This window comes from Schistocerca americana, unplaced genomic scaffold (genome assembly GCF_021461395.2).
Source record: "Schistocerca americana isolate TAMUIC-IGC-003095 unplaced genomic scaffold, iqSchAmer2.1 HiC_scaffold_54, whole genome shotgun sequence".
NCBI classification, from domain to species: Eukaryota; Metazoa; Arthropoda; class Insecta; order Orthoptera; family Acrididae; genus Schistocerca; species Schistocerca americana.
The window spans coordinates 426,348-445,941 of NW_025726280.1; positions in this window are offsets into that span (position 1 = coordinate 426,348).

The window sequence follows — 19,594 nt, forward strand, 5'->3', positions numbered from 1 at the left end:
CACAGAAATTGCATCGGAATTAAATAGAAAAGGCACAATGCCGACTGAAGTATAAGAAGACTGACTCTTCTTACTGTCTACGTTTTGAACCATTCCTGCGACACTAGTTATAGATTCCGATGCTTCACTTGAGGTTTATTGTATCCCTTGGACCTTCTTATTGACGATGAATCACAGAAATTCCATTGGAATTAAATACAAAAGGCACAATGCCGACTTAAGTACAAGAACACTGCCTCCTTTTACTGACTATGTTTTGAACCATTCCTGTGACACTAGTTATAGATTCGGATGCTTCACTTCAGGTTTACTGTATCCCTCTGACCTTCTTATTGACGATGAAACACAGAAATTGCATCGGAATTAAATAGAAAAGGCACAATGCCGACTTAAGTACAAGACGACTGACTTTTCTTACTGTCTATGTTTTGAACCATTACTGTGACACTAGTTATAGATTCCGATGCTTCACTTCAGGTTTACTGTATCCCATGGACTTTCTTATTGACGATGAAACACAGAAATTGCATCGGAATTAAATACAAATGGCACAATGCCGACTTAAGGACAAGAAGACTGACTCTTCTTACTGACTATGTTTTTAACCATTCCTGTGACACTAGCTATAGATTCCATGCATTACTTCAGGTTTACTGTATCCCTCTGACCTTCTTATTGACGATGAAACACAGAAATTGCATCGGAATGATATACAAAAGGCACAATTCATACTTAAGTACAAGAAGACTGACTCTTCTTACAGTCTATGATTTGAATCATTCCATTGAGACTAGTTGTAGATTCCAATGCTTCACTCCAGGTTTACTGTATCCCTTGGTCCTTCTTATTGACGATGAAACACAGAAATTGCATCGGAATTAAATACAAAAGGCACAATGCCGACTTAAGTACAAGAAGACTGACTCTTCTTACTAACTATGTTTTGACCCATTCCTGTGACACTAGTTATAGATTCCGATGCTTCACTTAGGGTTTACTGTATCTCTCTGACCTTCTTATTGACGATGGAACACAGAAATTGCATCGGAATTAAATACAAAAGGCACAATGTCGAATTAAGTACAAGAAGACTGACTCTTCCAACTGTCTATGTTTTGAACCATTCCTGTGACACTAGTTGTAGATTCCGGTGCTTCACTCAAGGTTTACTGTATCCCTTGGACCTTCTTATTGACGATTAAACACAGAAATTATTACGGAATTAAATACAAAATCCACAATGCCGACTAATGAACAAAAAGGCTGACTCTTCTTACAGTCTATGATTTGAACCATTCCTGTGACACTAGTTATAGATTCCGGTGCTTCACTCCAGGTTTACTGTATCCCTTGGAACTTTTTATTGACGATGGAACACAGAAATTGCATCAGAATTAAATACAAAACGCACAATGCCGACTAAAGTACAAGAAGACTGACGCTTCTTACTGACTATGTTTTGAACCACTTCTGTGATATTAGTTTTAGATTCCGATGCTTCACTTCAGGTTTACTGTATCCCTCTGTCCTTCCTATTGACGATGAAACACAGAAATTGCATCCAAATTAAATACAAAAGGCACAATGCCGACTTAAGTACAAGAAGACTGACTCTTCTTACTGTCTATGTTTAAAACAATCCCTGTGACACTAGCTATAGATTCCGATGCTTCACTCCAGGTTTACTGTATCCCTTGGACCTTCTTATTGACAATGAAACACAGAAATTGAATCGGAATTAAATACAAAAGGCACAATGCCTACTTAAGTACAAGAAGACTGACTCTTCTTACTGTCTGTGATTTGAACCATTCCTGTGACACTAGTTATTGATTCCGATGCTTCACTTCAGGTTTACTGGATCCCTTGGACCTTCTTATTGGCAATGAAACACAGAAATTGCATCGGAATTAAATACAAAAGGCACAATGCCGACTTAAGTATAAGAAGACTGACTCTTCTTACTGACTATGTTTTGAACCAATCCTGTGACACTAGTTATGGATTCCGATGCTTCACTTCAGGTTTACTGTATCCCTCTGATCTTCTTGTTGACGATGAAACACAGAAATTGCATCGGAATTAAATACAAATGGCACAATGCCGACTTAAGTATAAGAAGACTGACTCTTCTTACTGTCTACGTTTTGAACCATTCCTGCGACACTAGTTATAGATTCCGATGCTTCACTTGAGGTTTATTGTATCCCTTGGACCTTCTTATTGACGATGAATCACAGAAATTCCATTGGAATTAAATACAAAAGGCACAATGCCGACTTAAGTACAAGAACACTGCCTCCTTTTACTGACTATGTTTTGAACCATTCCTGTGACACTAGTTATAGATTCGGATGCTTCACTTCAGGTTTACTGTATCCCTCTGACCTTCTTATTGACGATGAAACACGGAAATTGCATCGGAATTAAATAGAAAAGGCACAATGCCGACTTAAGTACAAGACGACTGACTTTTCTTACTGTCTATGTTTTGAACCATTACTGTGACACTAGTTATAGATTCCGATGCTTCACTTCAGGTTTACTGTATCCCATGGACTTTCTTATTGACGATGAAACACAGAAATTGCATCGGAATTAAATACAAATGGCACAATGCCGACTTAAGGACAAGAAGACTGACTCTTCTTACTGACTATGTTTTTAACCATTCCTGTGACACTAGCTATAGATTCCATGCATTACTTCAGGTTTACTGTATCCCTCTGACCTTCTTATTGACGATGAAACACAGAAATTGCATCGTAATGATATACAAAAGGCACAATTCCGACTTAAGTACAAGAAGACTGACTCTTCTTACAGTCTATGTTTTGATTCATTCCATTGAGACTAGTTGTAGATTCCAATGCTTCACTCCAGGTTTACTGTATCCCTTGGTCCTTCTTATTGACGATGAAACACAGAAATTGCATCGGAATTAAATACAAAAGGCACAATGCCGACTTAAGTACAAGAAGACTGACTCTTCTTACTAACTATGTTTTGACCCATTCCTGTGACACTAGTTATAGATTCCGATGCTTCACTTCGGGTTTACTGTATCTCTCTGACCTTCTTATTGACCATGGAACACAGAAATTGCATCGGAATTAAATACAAAAGGCACAATGTCGAATTAAGTACAAGAAGACTGACTCTTCCAACTGTCTATGTTTTGAACCATTCCTGTGACACTAGTTACAGATTCCGATGCTTCACTTCAGGTCCACTGTATCCCTTGGACCTTCTTGTTGACGATGAAACACAGAAATTGCATCGGAATGAAATACAAAAAGCAGAATACCGACTTAAGTACAAGAAGACTGACTCTTTTTACTGACTATGTTTTGAACCATTCCTGTGACACTAGTCATAGATTCCGATGCTTCACACCAGATTTACTGTATCCCTTGGACCTTCTTATTGACGTTTAAACACAGAAATGGCATCGGAATTAAATACAAAAGGCACAAAGCCGACCAAAGTACAAGAAGACTGACTCTTCTTACAGTCTATGTTTTGAACCATTCCAGTGACACTAGTTGTAGATTCCGGTGCTTCACTCAAGGTTTACTGTATCCCTTGGACCTTCTTATTGATGATTAAACACAGAAATTATATCGGAATTAAATACAAAATCCACAATGCCGACTAATGTACAAAAAGGCTGACTCTTCTTACAGTCTATGATTTGAACCATTCCTGTGACACTAGTTATAGATTTAGGTGCTTCACTCCAGGTTTACTGTATCCCTTGGACCTTTTTATTGACGATGAAACACAGAAATTGCATCAGAATTAAATAGAAAACGCACAATGCCGACTTAAGTATCAGAAGACTGACTCTTCTTACTGACTATGTTTTGAACCATTCCTGTGACACTAGTTATGGATTCCGATGCTTCACTTCAGGTTTACTGTATCCCTCTGTCCTTCCTATTGACGATGAAACACAGAAATTGCATCCAAATTAAAGACAAAAGGCACAATGCCGACTTAAGTACAAGAAGACTGACTCTTCTCACTGTCTATGTTTAAAACAATCCCTGTGACACTAGTTATAGATTCCGATGCTTCACTCCAGGTTTACTGTATCCCTTGGACCTTCTTATTGACAATGAAACACAGAAATTGCATCGGAATTAAATACAAAAGGCACAATGCCGACTTAAGTACAAGAAGACTGACTCTTCTTACTGTCTGTGTTTTGAACCATTCCTGTGACACTAGTTATTGATTCCGATGCTTCACTTCAGGTTTACTGGATCCCTTGGACCTTCTTACTGGCAATGAAACACAGAAATTGCATCGGAATTAAATACAAAAGGCACAATGCCGACTTAAGTATAAGAAGACTGACTCTTCTTACTGACTATGTTTTGAACCATTCCTGTGACACTAGTTATGTATTCCGATGCTTCACTTCAGGTTTACTGTATCCCTCTGATCTTCTTGTTGACGATGAAACACAGAAATTGCATCGGAATTAAATACAAAAGGCACAATGCCGACTTAAGTATAAGAAGACTGACTCTTCTTACTGTCTACGTTTTGAACCATTCCTGTGACACTAGTTACAGATTCCGATGCTTCACTTGAGGTTTATTGTATCCCTTGGACCTTCTTATTGACGATGAAACACAGAAATTCCATTGGTATTAAATACAAAAGGCACAATGCCGACTTAAGTACAAGAACACTGACTCCTTTTGCTAACTATGTTTTGAACCATTCCTGTGACACTAGTTATAGATTCGGATGCTTCACTTCAGGTTTACTGTATCCCTCTGACCTTCTTATTGACGATGAAACACAGAAATTGCATCGGAATTAAATAGAAAAGGCACAATGCCGACTTAAGTACAAGACGACTGACTTTTCTTACTGTCTATGTTTTGAACCATTACTGTGACACTAGTTATAGATTCCGATGCTTCACTTCAGGTTTACTGTATCCCATGGACCTTCTTATTGACGATGAAACACAGAAATTGCATCGGAATTAAATACAAATGGCACAATGCCGACTTAAGGACAAGAAGACTGACTCTTCTTACTGAATATGTTTTTAACTATTCCTGTGACACTAGCTATAGATTCCATGCTTTACTTCAGGTTTACTGTATCCCTCTGACCTTCTTATTGACGATGAAACACAGAAATTGCATCGGAATGATATACAAAAGGCACAATTCCGACTTAAGTACAAGAAGACTGACTCTTCTTACAGTCTATGTTTTGAATCATTCCATTGAGACTAGTTGTAGATTCCAATGCTTCACTCCAGGTCTACTGTATCCCTTGGTCCTTCTTATTGACGATGAAACACAGAAATTGCATCGGAATTAAATACAAAAGGCACAATGCCGACTTAAGTTTAAGAAGACTGACTCTTCTTACTAACTATGTTTTGACCCATTCCTGTGACACTAGTTATAGATTCCGATGCTTCACTTCAGGTTTACTGTATCTCTCTGACCTTCTTATTGACGATGGAACACAGAAATTGCATCGGAATTAAATACAAAAGGCACAATGTCGAATTAAGTACAAGAAGACTGACTCTTCCTACTGTCTATGTTTTGAACCATTCCTGTGACACTAGTTACAGATTCCGATGCTTCACTTCAGGTCTACTGTATCCCTTGGACCTTCTTATTGACGATGAAACACAGAAATTGCATCCCAATGAAATACAAAAAGCAGAATACCGACTTAAGTACAAGAAGACTGACTCTTCTTACTGACTATGTTTTGAACCATTCCTGTGACACTAGTCATAGATTCCGATGCTTCACACCAGATTTACTGTATCCCTTGGACCTTCTTATTGACGTTTAAACACAGAAATTGCATCGGAATTAAATACAAAATTCACAATGCCGACCAAAGTACAAGAAGACTGACTCTTCTTACAGACTATGTTTTGAACCATTCCAGTGACACTAGTTGTAGATTCCGGTGCTTCACTCCAGGTTTACTGTATCCCTTGGACCGTCTAATTCACGATGAAACACAGATATTGCATCGGAATTAAATAGAAAAGGCATAATGCCGACTTAAGTACAAGAAGACTGACTCTTCTTACTGTGTATGTTTTGAACCATTCCTGTGACACTAGTTATAGATTCCTATGCTTCACTCCAGATCTTCTGTATCCCTTGGACCTTCTTATTGACGATTAAACACAGAAATTGCATCGGAATTAAATACAAAATCCACAATGCCGACCAATGTACAAAAAGGCTGACTCTTCTTACAGTCTATGATTTGAACCATTCCTGTGACACTAGTTATAGATTGCGGTGCTTCACTCCAGGTTTACTGTATCCCTCGGACCTTATTATTGACGATGAAACACAGAAATTGCATCGGAATTAAATAGAAAACGCACAATGCCGACTAAAGTACAAGAAGACTGACGCTTCTTACTGACTCTGTTTTGAACCATTTCTGTGATACTAGTTTTAGATTCCGATGCTTCACTTCAGGTTTACTGTATCCCTCTGTCCTTCCTATTGACGATGAAACACAGAAATTGCATCCGAATTAAATACAAAAGGCACAATGCCGACTTAAGTACAAGAAGACTGACTCTTCTTACTGTCTATGTTTAAAACAATCCCTGTGACACTAGTTATAGATTCCGATGCTTCACTCCAGGTTTACTGTATCCCTTGGACCTTTTTACTGACAATGAAACACAGAAATTGCATCGCAATTAAATACAAAAGGCACAATGCCGACTTAAGTACAAGAAGACTGACTCTTCTTACTGTCTGTGTTTTGAACCATTCCTGTGACACTAGTTATAGATTCCGATGCTTCACTTGAGGTTTATTGTATCCCTTGGACCTTCTTATTGACGATGAAACACAGATATTCCATTGGAATTAAATACAAAAGGCACAATGCCGACTTAAGTACAAGAACACTGACTCCTTTTACTGACTATGTTTTGAACCATTCCTGTGACACTAGTTATAGATTCGGATGCTTCACTTCAGATTCACTGTATCCCTCTGACCTTCTTATTGACGATGAAACACAGAAATTGCATCGGAATTAAATAGAAAAGGCACAATGCCGACTTAAGTACAAGACGACTGACTTTTCTTACTGTCTATGTTTTGAACCATTACTGTGACACTAGTTATAGATTCCGATGCCTCACTTCAGGTTTACTGTATCCCTTGGACCTTCTTATTGACGATGAAACACAGAAATTGCATCGGAATTAAATACAAATGGCACAATGCCGACTTAAGGACAAGAAGACTGACTCTTCTTACTGACTATGTTTTTAACCATTCCTGTGACACTAGCTATAGATTCCATGCTTTACTTCAGGTTTACTGTATCCCTCTGACCTTCTTATTGACGATGAAACACATAAATTGCATCGGAATGATATACAAAAGGCACAATTCCGACTTAAGTACAAGAAGACTGACTCTTCTTACAGTCTATGTTTTGAACCATTCCATTGAGACTAGTTGTAGATTCCAATGCTTCACTCCAGGTTTACTGTATCCCTTGGACCTTCTTATTGACGATGAAACACAGAAATTGCATCGGAATTAAATACAAAAGGCACAATGCCGACTTAAGTACAAGAATACTGACTCTTCTTACTAACTATGTTTTGACACATTCCTGTGACACTAGTTATAGATTCCGATGCTTCACTTCAGGTTTACTGTATCTCTCTGACCTTCTTATTGACGATGGAACACAGAAATTGCATCGGAATTAAATACAAAGGGCACAATGTCGAATTAAGTACAAGAAGACTGACTCTTCCTACTGTCTATGTTTTGAACCATTCCTGTGACACTAGTTACAGATTCCGATGCTTCACTTCAGGTCTACTGTATCCCTTGGACCTTCTTATTGACGATGAAACACAGAAATTGCATCGGAATGAAATACAAAAAGCAGAATACCGACTTAAGTACAAGAAGACTGACTCTTCTTACTGACTATGTTTTGAACCATTCCTGTGACACTAGTCATAGATTCCGATGCTTCACACCAGATTTACTGTATCCCTTGGACCTTCTTATTGACGTTTAAACACAGAAATTGCATCGGAATTAAATACAAAATTCACAATGCCGACCAAAGTACAAGAAGACTGACTCTCCTTACAGTCTATGTTTTGAACCATTCCAGTGGCACTAGTTGTAGATTCCGGTGCTTCACTCCACGTTTACTGTATCCCTTGGACCGTCTAATTGACGATGAAACACAGATATTGCATCGGAATTAAATAGAAAAGGCATAATGCCGACTTAAGTACAAGAAGACTGACTCTTCTTACTGTCTATGTTTTGAACCATTCCTGTGACACTAGTTATAGATTCCGATGCTTCACTCCAGATCTTCTGTATCCCTTGGACCTTCTTATTGACGATGAAACACAGAAATTGCATCGCAATTAAATACAAAAGGCACAATGCCGACTTAAGTACAAGAACACTGACTCTTCTTACTGTCTGTGTTTTGAACCATTCCTGTGACACTAGTTATAGATTCCGATGCTTCACTTCAGGTTTACTGTATCCCTCTGATCTTCGTGTTGACGATGAAACACAGAAATTGCATCGGAATTAAATACAAAAGGCACAATGCCGACTTAAGTATAAGAAGACTGACTCTTCTTACTGTCTACGTTTTGAACCATTCCTGTGACACTAGTTATAGATTCCGATGCTTCAGTTGAGGTTTATTGTATCCCTTGGACCTTCTTATTGACGATGAAACACAGAAATTCCATTGGAATGAAATACAAAAGGCAAAATGCCGACTTAAGTACAAGAACACTGACTCTTTTTACTGACTATGTTTTGAACCATTCCTGTGACACCAGTTATAGATTCGGATGCTTCACTTCAGGTTTACTGTATCCCTCTGACCTTCTTATTGACGATGAAAGACAGAAATTGCATCGGAATTAAATAGAAAAGGCACAATGCCGACTTAAGTACAAGACGACTGACTTTTCTTACTGTCTATGTTTTGAACCATTACTGTGACACTAGTTATAGATTCCGATGTTTCACTTCAATTTTACTGTATCCCTTGGACCTTCTTATTGACAATGAAACACAGAAATTGCATCGGAATTAAATACAAATGGCACAATGCCGACTTAAGGACAAGAAGACTGACTCTTCTTACTGACTATGTTTTTAACCATTCCTGTGACACTAGCTATAGATTCAATGCTTCACTTCAGGTTTACTGTATCCCTCTGACCTTCTTATTGACGATGAAACACAGAAATTGCATCGGAATTATATACAAAAGGCACAATTCCGACTTAAGTACAAGAAGACTGACTCTTCCTACAGTCTATGTTTTGAACCATTCCACTGAGACTAGTTGTAGATTCCAATGCTTCACTCCGGGTTTACTGTATCCCTTGGTCCTTCTTATTGACGATGAAACACAGAAATTGCATCGGAATTAAATACAAAAGGCACAATACCTACTTAAGTACAAGAAGACTGACTATTCTTACTGTCTATGTTTTGAACCATTCCTGTGACACTAGTTATGGACTCCGATGCTTCACTCCAGGTTTTCTGTATCCCTTGGACCTTCTTATTGACGATGAAACACAGAAATTGCATCGGAATTAAATACAAAAGGCACATTGCCGACTTAAGTACAGGAACACTACTCTTCTTACTGTCTATGTTTGAACCATCCCTATGACACTAGTCAAAAATTCCGATTCTTCACTCCAGGTTTACTGTGTCCCTTGGACCTTCTTATTGACGATGAAACACAGATATTGCATCGGAATTAATCGGAAAAGGCACAATGCCTACTAAAGTACAAGAAGATTGACGCTTCTTACTGACTATGTTTTGAACCATTCCTGTGACGCTAGTTTTAGATTCCGATGCTTCACTTCAGGTTTACTGTATCCCTCTGTCCTTCCTATTGACGATCAAACACAGAAATTGCATCCGAATTAAATACAAAAGGCACAATGCGACGTAAGTACAAGAAGACTGACTCTTCCTACTGTCTATGTTTTGACCATTCCTGTGACACTAGTTATAGATTCCGATCTTTCACTTCAGGTTTACTGTATCCCTCTGACCTTCTTATTGACGATGAAACACAGAAATTGCATCGGAATAGAATACAAAAGGCACAATGGTGACTTAAGTACAAGAAGACTGACTCTTCTTACTGACTATGTTTTGAACCACTCTTGTGACACTAGTTATAGATTCCGATGCTTCACTATGGGTTTACTGTATCCCTTGGACCTTCTTATTGACGATGAAACACAGAAATAGCATCGGAATTACATACAAAAGGCACAATGCCGACTTATGTTCAAGAAGACTGACTCTTCTTACTGTATATGTTTTGAACCATTCCTGTGACTCTAGTTATAGATTCCGATGCTTCACTTCATGTTTACTGTATCCCTTGGACCTTCTTGTTGACGATGACACACAGAAATTGCATAGGAATTAAATACAAAAGGCACAATGCCGACTTAGGTACAAGAAGACTGACTCTTCTTACTGACTATGTTTTGAACCATTCCTGTGACACTAGTTATAGATTCCGATGCTTCGCTTCAGGTTTACTGTATCCCTTGGACCTTCTTATTGACGATGAAACACAGAAATTGCATCGGAATTAAATACAAAAGGCACAATGCCGACTTAAATACAAGAAGACTGACTCTTCTTACTGTCTATGTTTTGGACCATTCGTGTGACTCTAGTTATAGATTCCGATGCTTCACTTCAGGTTTACTGTATCCCTCTCATCTTCTTGTTGACGATGAAACAGAGAATTTGCATCGGAATTAAATAGAAAACGCACAATGCCGACTAAAGTACAAGAAGACTGACGCTTCTTACTGACTATGTTTTGAACCATTTCTGTGATACTAGTTTTAGATTCCGATGCTTCACCTCAGGTTTACTGTATCCCTCTGTCCTTCCTATTGACGATGAAACACAGAAATTGCATCCGAATTAAATACAAAAGGCACAATGCCGACTTAAGGACAAGAAGACTGACTCTTCTTACTGACTATGTTGAAAACAATCCCTGTGACACTAGTTATAGATTCCGATGCTTCACTCCAGGTTTACTGTATCCCTTGGACCTTCTTATTGACAATGAAACACAGAAATTGCATCGCAATTAAATACAAAAGGCACAATGCCGACTTAAGTACAAGAAGACTGAATCTTCTTACTGTCTGTGTTTTGAACCATTCCTGTGACACTAGTTATAGATTCCGATGCTTCACTTCAGGTTTACTGTATCCCTCTGATCTTCGTGTTGACGATGAAACACAGAAATTGCATCGGAATTAAATTCAAAAGGCACAATGCCGACTTAAGTATAAGAAGACTGACTCTTCTTACTGTCTACGTTTTGAACCATTCCTGTGACACTAGTTATAGATTCCGATGCTTCAGTTGAGGTTTATTGTATCCCTTGGACCTTCTTATTGACGATGAAACACAGAAATTCCATTGGAATTAAATACAAAAGGCAAAATGCCGACTTAAGTACAAGAACACTGACTCTTTTTACTGACTATGTTTTGAACCATTCCTGTGACACTAGTTATAGATTCGGATGCTTCACTTCAGGTTTACTGTATCCCTCTGACCTTCTTATTGACGATGAAACACAGAAATTGCATCGGAATTAAATAGAAAAGGCACAATGCCGACTTAAGTACAAGACGACTGACTTTTCTTACTGTCTATGTTTTGAACCATTACTGTGACACTAGCTATAGATTCCGATGTTTCACTTCAATTTTACTGTATCCCTTGGACCTTCTTATTGACAATGAAACACAGAAATTGCATCGGAATTAAATACAAATGGCACAATGCCGACTTAAGGACAAGAAGACTGACTCTTCTTACTGACTATGTTTTTAACCATTCCTGTGACACTAGCTATAGATTCCATGCTTCACTTCAGGTTTACTGTATCCCTCTGACCTTCTTATTGACGATGAAACACAGAAATTGCATCGGAATTATATACAAAAGGCACAATTCCGACTTAAGTACAAGAAGACTGACTCTTCCTACAGTCTATGTTTTGAACCATTCCATTGAGACTAGTTGTAGATTCCAATGCTTCACTCCGGGTTTACTGTATCCCTTGGTCCTTCTTATTGACGATGAAACACAGAAATTGCATCGGAATTAAATACAAAAGGCACAATGCCTACTTAAGTACAAGAAGACTGACTCTTCTTACTGTCTATGTTTTGAACCATTCCTGTGACACTAGTTATGGATTCCGATGCTTCACTTCAGGTTTTCTGTATCCCTTGGACCTTCTTATTGACGATTAAACACAGAAATTGCATCGGAATTAAATACAAAATCCGCAATGCCGACTAATGTACAAAAATACTACCTCTTCTTGCAGTCTATGTTTTGAACCATTCCTGTGACACTAGTTATAGATTCCGATGCTTCACTTCAGGTTTACTGTATCCCTCTGACCTTCTTATTGACGATGAAACACAGAAATTGCATCGGAATTAAATACAAAAGGCACAATGTCGAATTAAGTACAAGAAGACTGACTCTTCTTACTGTCTGTGATTTGAACCATTCCTGTGACACTAGTTATGGACTCCGATGCTTCACTCCAGGTTTTCTGTATCCCTTGGACCTTCTTATTGACGATGAAACACAGAAATTGCATCGGAATTAAATACAAAAGGCACATTGCCGACTTAAGTACATGAACACTACTCTTCTTACTGTCTATGTTTGAACCATCCCTATGACACTAGTCAAAAATTCCGATTCTTCACTCCAGGTTTACTGTGTCCCTTGGACCTTCTTATTGACGATGAAACACAGATATTGCATCGGAATTAATCGGAAAAGGCACAATGCCTACTAAAGTACAAGAAGATTGACGCTTCTTACTGACTATGTTTTGAACCATTCCTGTGACACTAGTTTTAGATTCCGATGCTTCACTTCAGGTTTACTGTATCCCTCTGTCCTTCCTATTGACGATTAAACACAGAAATTGCATCCGAATTAAATACAAAAGGCACAATGCGACGTAAGTACAAGAAGACTGACTCTTCCTACTGTCTATGTTTTGACCATTCCTGTGACACTAGTTATAGATTCCGATCCTTCACTTCAGGTTTACTGTATCCCTCTGACCTTCTTATTGACGATGAAACACAGAAATTGCATCGGAATAGAATACAAAAGGCACAATGGTGACTTAAGTACAAGAAGACTGACTCTTCTTACTGACTATGTTTTGAACCATTCTTGTGACACTAGTTATAGATTCCGATGCTTCACTATAGGTTTACTGTATCCCTTGGACCTTCTTATTGACGATGAAACACAGAAATTGCATCGGAATTAAATACAAATCGCACAATGCCGACTTAAGGACAAGAAGACTGACTCTTCTTACTGACTATGTTTTTAACCATTCCTGTGACACTAGCTATAGATTCCATGCTTCACTTCAGGTTTACTGTATCCCTCTGACCTTCTTATTGACGATGAAACACAGAAATTGCATCGGAATTATATACAAAAGGCACAATGCCGACTTAAGTACAAGAAGACTGACTCTTCTTACTGACTATGTTTTGAACCACTCTTGTGACACTAGTTATAGATTCCGATGCTTCACTATGGGTTTACTGTATCCCTTGGACCTTCTTATTGACGATGAAACACAGAAATAGCATCGGAATTACATACAAAAGGCACAATGCCGACTTATGTTCAAGAAGACTGACTCTTCTTACTGTATATGTTTTGAACCATTCCTGTGACACTAGTTATAGATTCCGATCTTTCAATGAAGGTCTACTGTATCGCTTGGACCTTCCTATTGACGATGACACACAGAAATTTGCATCGGAATTAAATACAAAAGGCACAATGCCGACTTAAGTACAAGAAGACTGACTCTTCTTACTGTCTATGTTTAAAACAATTCCTGTGACACTAGTTATCGATTCCGATGCTTCACTCCAGGTTAACTGTATCCCTTGGACCTTCTTGTTGACGATGACACACAGAAATTGCATAGGAATTAAATACAAAAGGCACAATGCCGACTTAGGTACAAGGAGACTGACTCTTCTTACTGACTATGTTTTGAACCATTCCTGTGACACTAGTTATAGATTCCGATGCTTCGCTTCAGGTTTACTGTATCCCTTGGACCTTCTTATTGACGATGAAACACAGAAATTGCATCGGAATTAAATACAAAAGGCACAATGCCGACTTAAATACAAGAAGACTGACTCTTCTTACTGTCTATGTTTTGGACCATTCGTGTGACTCTAGTTATAGATTCCGATGCTTCACTTCAGGTTTACTGTATCCCTCTCATCTTCTTGTTGACGATGAAACAGAGAATTTGCATCGGAATTAAATAGAAAACGCACAATGCCGACTAAAGTACAAGAAGACTGACGCTTCTTACTGACTATGTTTTGAACCATTTCTGTGATACTAGTTTTAGATTCCGATGCTTCACCTCAGGTTTACTGTATCCCTCTGTCCTTCCTATTGACGATGAAACACAGAAATTGCATCCGAATTAAATACAAAAGGCACAATGCCGACTTAAGGACAAGAAGACTGACTCTTCTTACTGACTATGTTTAAAACAATCCCTGTGACACTAGTTATAGATTCCGATGCTTCACTCCAGGTTTACTGTATCCCTTGGACCTTCTTATTGACAATGAAACACAGAAATTGCATCGCAATTAAATACAAAAGGCACAATGCCGACTTAAGTGCAAGAAGACTGAATCTTCTTACTGTCTGTGTTTTGAACCATTCCTGTGACACTAGTTATAGATTCCGATGCTTCACTTCAGGTTTACTGTATCCCTCTGATCTTCGTGTTGACGATGAAACACAGAAATTGCATCGGAATTAAATTCAAAAGGCACAATGCCGACTTAAGTATAAGAAGACTGACTCTTCTTACTGTCTACGTTTTGAACCATTCCTGTGACACTAGTTATAGATTCCGATGCTTCAGTTGAGGTTTATTGTATCCCTTGGACCTTCTTATTGACGATGAAACACAGAAATTCCATTGGAATTAAATACAAAAGGCAAAATGCCGACTTAAGTACAAGAACACTGACTCTTTTTACTGACTATGTTTTGAACCATTCCTGTGACACTAGTTATAGATTCGGATGCTTCACTTCAGGTTTACTGTATCCCTCTGACCTTCTTATTGACGATGAAACACAGAAATTGCATCGGAATTAAATAGAAAAGGCACAATGCCGACTTAAGTACAAGACGACTGACTTTTCTTACTGTCTATGTTTTGAACCATTACTGTGACACTAGCTATAGATTCCGATGTTTCACTTCAATTTTACTGTATCCCTTGGACCTTCTTATTGACAATGAAACACAGAAATTGCATCGGAATTAAATACAAATGGCACAATGCCGACTTAAGGACAAGAAGACTGACTCTTCTTACTGACTATGTTTTTAACCATTCCTGTGACACTAGCTATAGATTCCATGCTTCACTTCAGGTTTACTGTATCCCTCTGACCTTCTTATTGACGATGAAACACAGAAATTGCATCGGAATTATATACAAAAGGCACAATTCCGACTTAAGTACAAGAAGACTGACTCTTCCTACAGTCTATGTTTTGAACCATTCCATTGAGACTAGTTGTAGATTCCAATGCTTCACTCCGGGTTTACTGTATCCCTTGGTCCTTCTTATTGACGATGAAACACAGAAATTGCATCGGAATTAAATACAAAAGGCACAATGCCTACTTAAGTACAAGAAGACTGACTCTTCTTACTGTCTATGTTTTGAACCATTCCTGTGACACTAGTTATGGATTCCGATGCTTCACTTCAGGTTTTCTGTATCCCTTGGACCTTCTTATTGACGATTAAACACAGAAATTGCATCGGAATTAAATACAAAATCCGCAATGCCGACTAATGTACAAAAATACTACCTCTTCTTGCAGTCTATGTTTTGAACCATTCCTGTGACACTAGTTATAGATTCCGATGCTTCACTTCAGGTTTACTGTATCCCTCTGACCTTCTTATTGACGATGAAACACAGAAATTGCATCGGAATTAAATACAAAAGGCACAATGTCGAATTAAGTACAAGAAGACTGACTCTTCTTACTGTCTGTGATTTGAACCATTCCTGTGACACTAGTTATGGACTCCGATGCTTCACTCCAGGTTTTCTGTATCCCTTGGACCTTCTTATTGACGATGAAACACAGAAATTGCATCGGAATTAAATACAAAAGGTACATTGCCGACTTAAGTACATGAACACTACTCTTCTTACTGTCTATGTTTGAACCATCCCTATGACACTAGTCAAAAATTCCGATTCTTCACTCCAGGTTTACTGTGTCCCTTGGACCTTCTTATTGACGATGAAACACAGATATTGCATCGGAATTAATCGGAAAAGGCACAATGCCTATTAAAGTACAAGAAGATTGACGCTTCTTACTGACTATGTTTTGAACCATTCCTGTGACACTAGTTTTAGATTCCGATGCTTCACTTCAGGTTTACTGTATCCCTCTGTCCTTCCTATTGACGATTAAACACAGAAATTGCATCCGAATTAAATACAAAAGGCACAATGCGACGTAAGTACAAGAAGACTGACTCTTCCTACTGTCTATGTTTTGACCATTCCTGTGACACTAGTTATAGATTCCGATCCTTCACTTCAGGTTTACTGTATCCCTCTGACCTTCTTATTGACGATGAAACACAGAAATTGCATCGGAATAGAATACAAAAGGCACAATGGTGACTTAAGTACAAGAAGACTGACTCTTCTTACTGACTATGTTTTGAACCATTCTTGTGACACTAGTTATAGATTCCGATGCTTCACTATAGGTTTACTGTATCCCTTGGACCTTCTTATTGACGATGAAACACAGAAATTGCATCGGAATTAAATACAAATCGCACAATGCCGACTTAAGGACAAGAAGACTGACTCTTCTTACTGACTATGTTTTTAACCATTCCTGTGACACTAGCTATAGATTCCATGCTTCACTTCATTTTTACTGTATCCCTCTGACCCTCTTATTGACGATGAAACACAGAAATTGCATCGGAATTATATACAAAAGGCACAATGCCGACTTAAGTACAAGAAGACTGACTCTTCTTACTGTCTATGTTTTGAACCATTCCATTGAGACTAGTTGTAGATTCCAATGCTTCACTCCAGGTTTACTGTATCCCTTGGACCTTCTTATTGACGATGAAACACAAAAATTGCATCGGAATTAAATACAAAAGGCACAATGCCGACTTAAGTACAAGAAGACTGACTCTTCTTACTGTCTATGTTTTGACCCATTCCTGTGACACTAGTTATAGATTCGGATGCTTCAATCCAGGTTTACTGTATCCCTTGGACCTTCTTATTGACGATGAAACACAGAATTTGCATCGGAATTAAATACAAAAGGCCCAATGCCGACTTAACAACAAGAAGACTGACTCTTCTTACTGGCTATGCTTTGAACCATGCCTGTGACACTAGTTATAGACTCCGATGCTTCACTCCGGGTTTACTGTATCCCTTGGACCTTCTTATTGACGATGAAACACAGAAATTGCATCGGAATTAAATACAAAAGGCACAATGCCGACTTAAGTAAAAGAAGTCTGACTCTTCTTACTGTCTATGATTTGAACCATTACTGTGACACTAGTTATAGATTCCAATGCTTCACTCCAGGTTTTCAGTATCCCTTGGACTTTCTTATTGACGATTAAACACAGAAATTGCATTGGAATTAAATACAAAATCCACAATGCCGACTAATGTACAAAAAGACTAACTCTTCTTACAGTCTATGTTTTGAACCATTCCTGTGACACTAGTTATAGATTCCAGTGCTTCACTCCAGGTTTACTGTATCCCTTGGACCTTTTTTTTTGACGATGAAACACAGAAATTGCATCGGAATTAAATACAAAAAGCACAATGCCGACTTAAGTACAAGAATACTGACTCATCTTACTGTCTAAGTTTTGACCCGTCCCTGTGACTCTAGGTATAGCTTCCGATGCTTCAATCCAGGTTTACTGTATCCCTTGGACCTTGTTATTGACGATGAAACACAGAAATTTCATCGGAATTAAATACAAAAGGCACAATGCCGACTTAAGTAAAAGAAGACTGACTCTTCTTACTGACTATACTTTGAACCATTCCTGTGACACTAGTTATAGATTCCGATGCTTCACTTCAGGTTTACTGCATCCTTCTGACCTTCTTATTGACGATGAAACACAGAAATTGCATCGGAATGAAATACAAAAGGCACAATGTCGAATTAAGTACAAGAAGACTGACTCTTCTTACTGTCTGTGATTTGAACCATTCCTGTGACACTAGTTATGGACTCCGATGCTTCACTCCAGGTTTACTGTATCCCTTGGACCTTCTTATTGACGATAAAACACAGAAATTGCATCGGAATTAAACACAAAAGGCACAATGCCGACTTAAGTACATGAACACTACTCTTCTTACTGTCTATGTTTGAACCATCCCTGTAACACTAGTCACAGATTCCGATTCTCCACTCCACGTTTACTGTGTCCCTTGGACCTTCTTATTGACGATGATACACAGAAATGGCATCGGAATTAAATACAACAGGCACAATGCCGACTTTAGTACAAGAAGACTGACTCTTCTTACTGACTATGTTTTGAACCATTCCTGTGACACTAGTCATAGATTCCGATGCTTCACACCAAGTTTACTGTATCCCTTGGACCTTCTTATTGACGATGAAACACAGATATTGCATCGGAATTAAATAGAAAAGGCACAATGCCGACTTAAGTACAAGAAGACTGACTCTTCGTACTGTTTATGTTTTGAACCATTCCTGTGACACTAGTTATAGATTCCGATGCTTCACTCCAGGTGTTCTGTATCCCTTGGACCTTCTTATTGACGATTAAACACAGGAATTGCATTGGAATTAAATACAAAAAGCACATGCCGACTAAAGTACAAGAAGACTGACCCTTCTTACAGTCTGTGTTTGAACCATTCCTGTGACACTAGTTATAGATTCCGGTGCTTCACTCCAGGTTTACTGTATCACTTGGACATTCCTATTGACGATGAAACACAGATATTGTATCGAAATTAATTAGAAATGGCACAATGCCGACTTAAGTACAAGAAGACTGACTCGTCTTACTGTTTCTGTTTTGAACCATTCCTGTGACGCTAGTTATAGATTCCGATGCTTCACTCCAGGTTTTCTGTATCCCTTGGACCTTCTTATTGACGATTAAACACAGAAATTGCATCGGAATTAAATACAAAATCCACAATGCCGACTAATGTACAAAAAGACTAACTCTTCTTACAATCTATGATTTGAACCATTCCTGTGACACTAGTTATAGATTCCAATGCTTCACTCCAGGTTTACTGTATCCCTTGGACCTTTTTATTGACGATGAAACACAGAAAT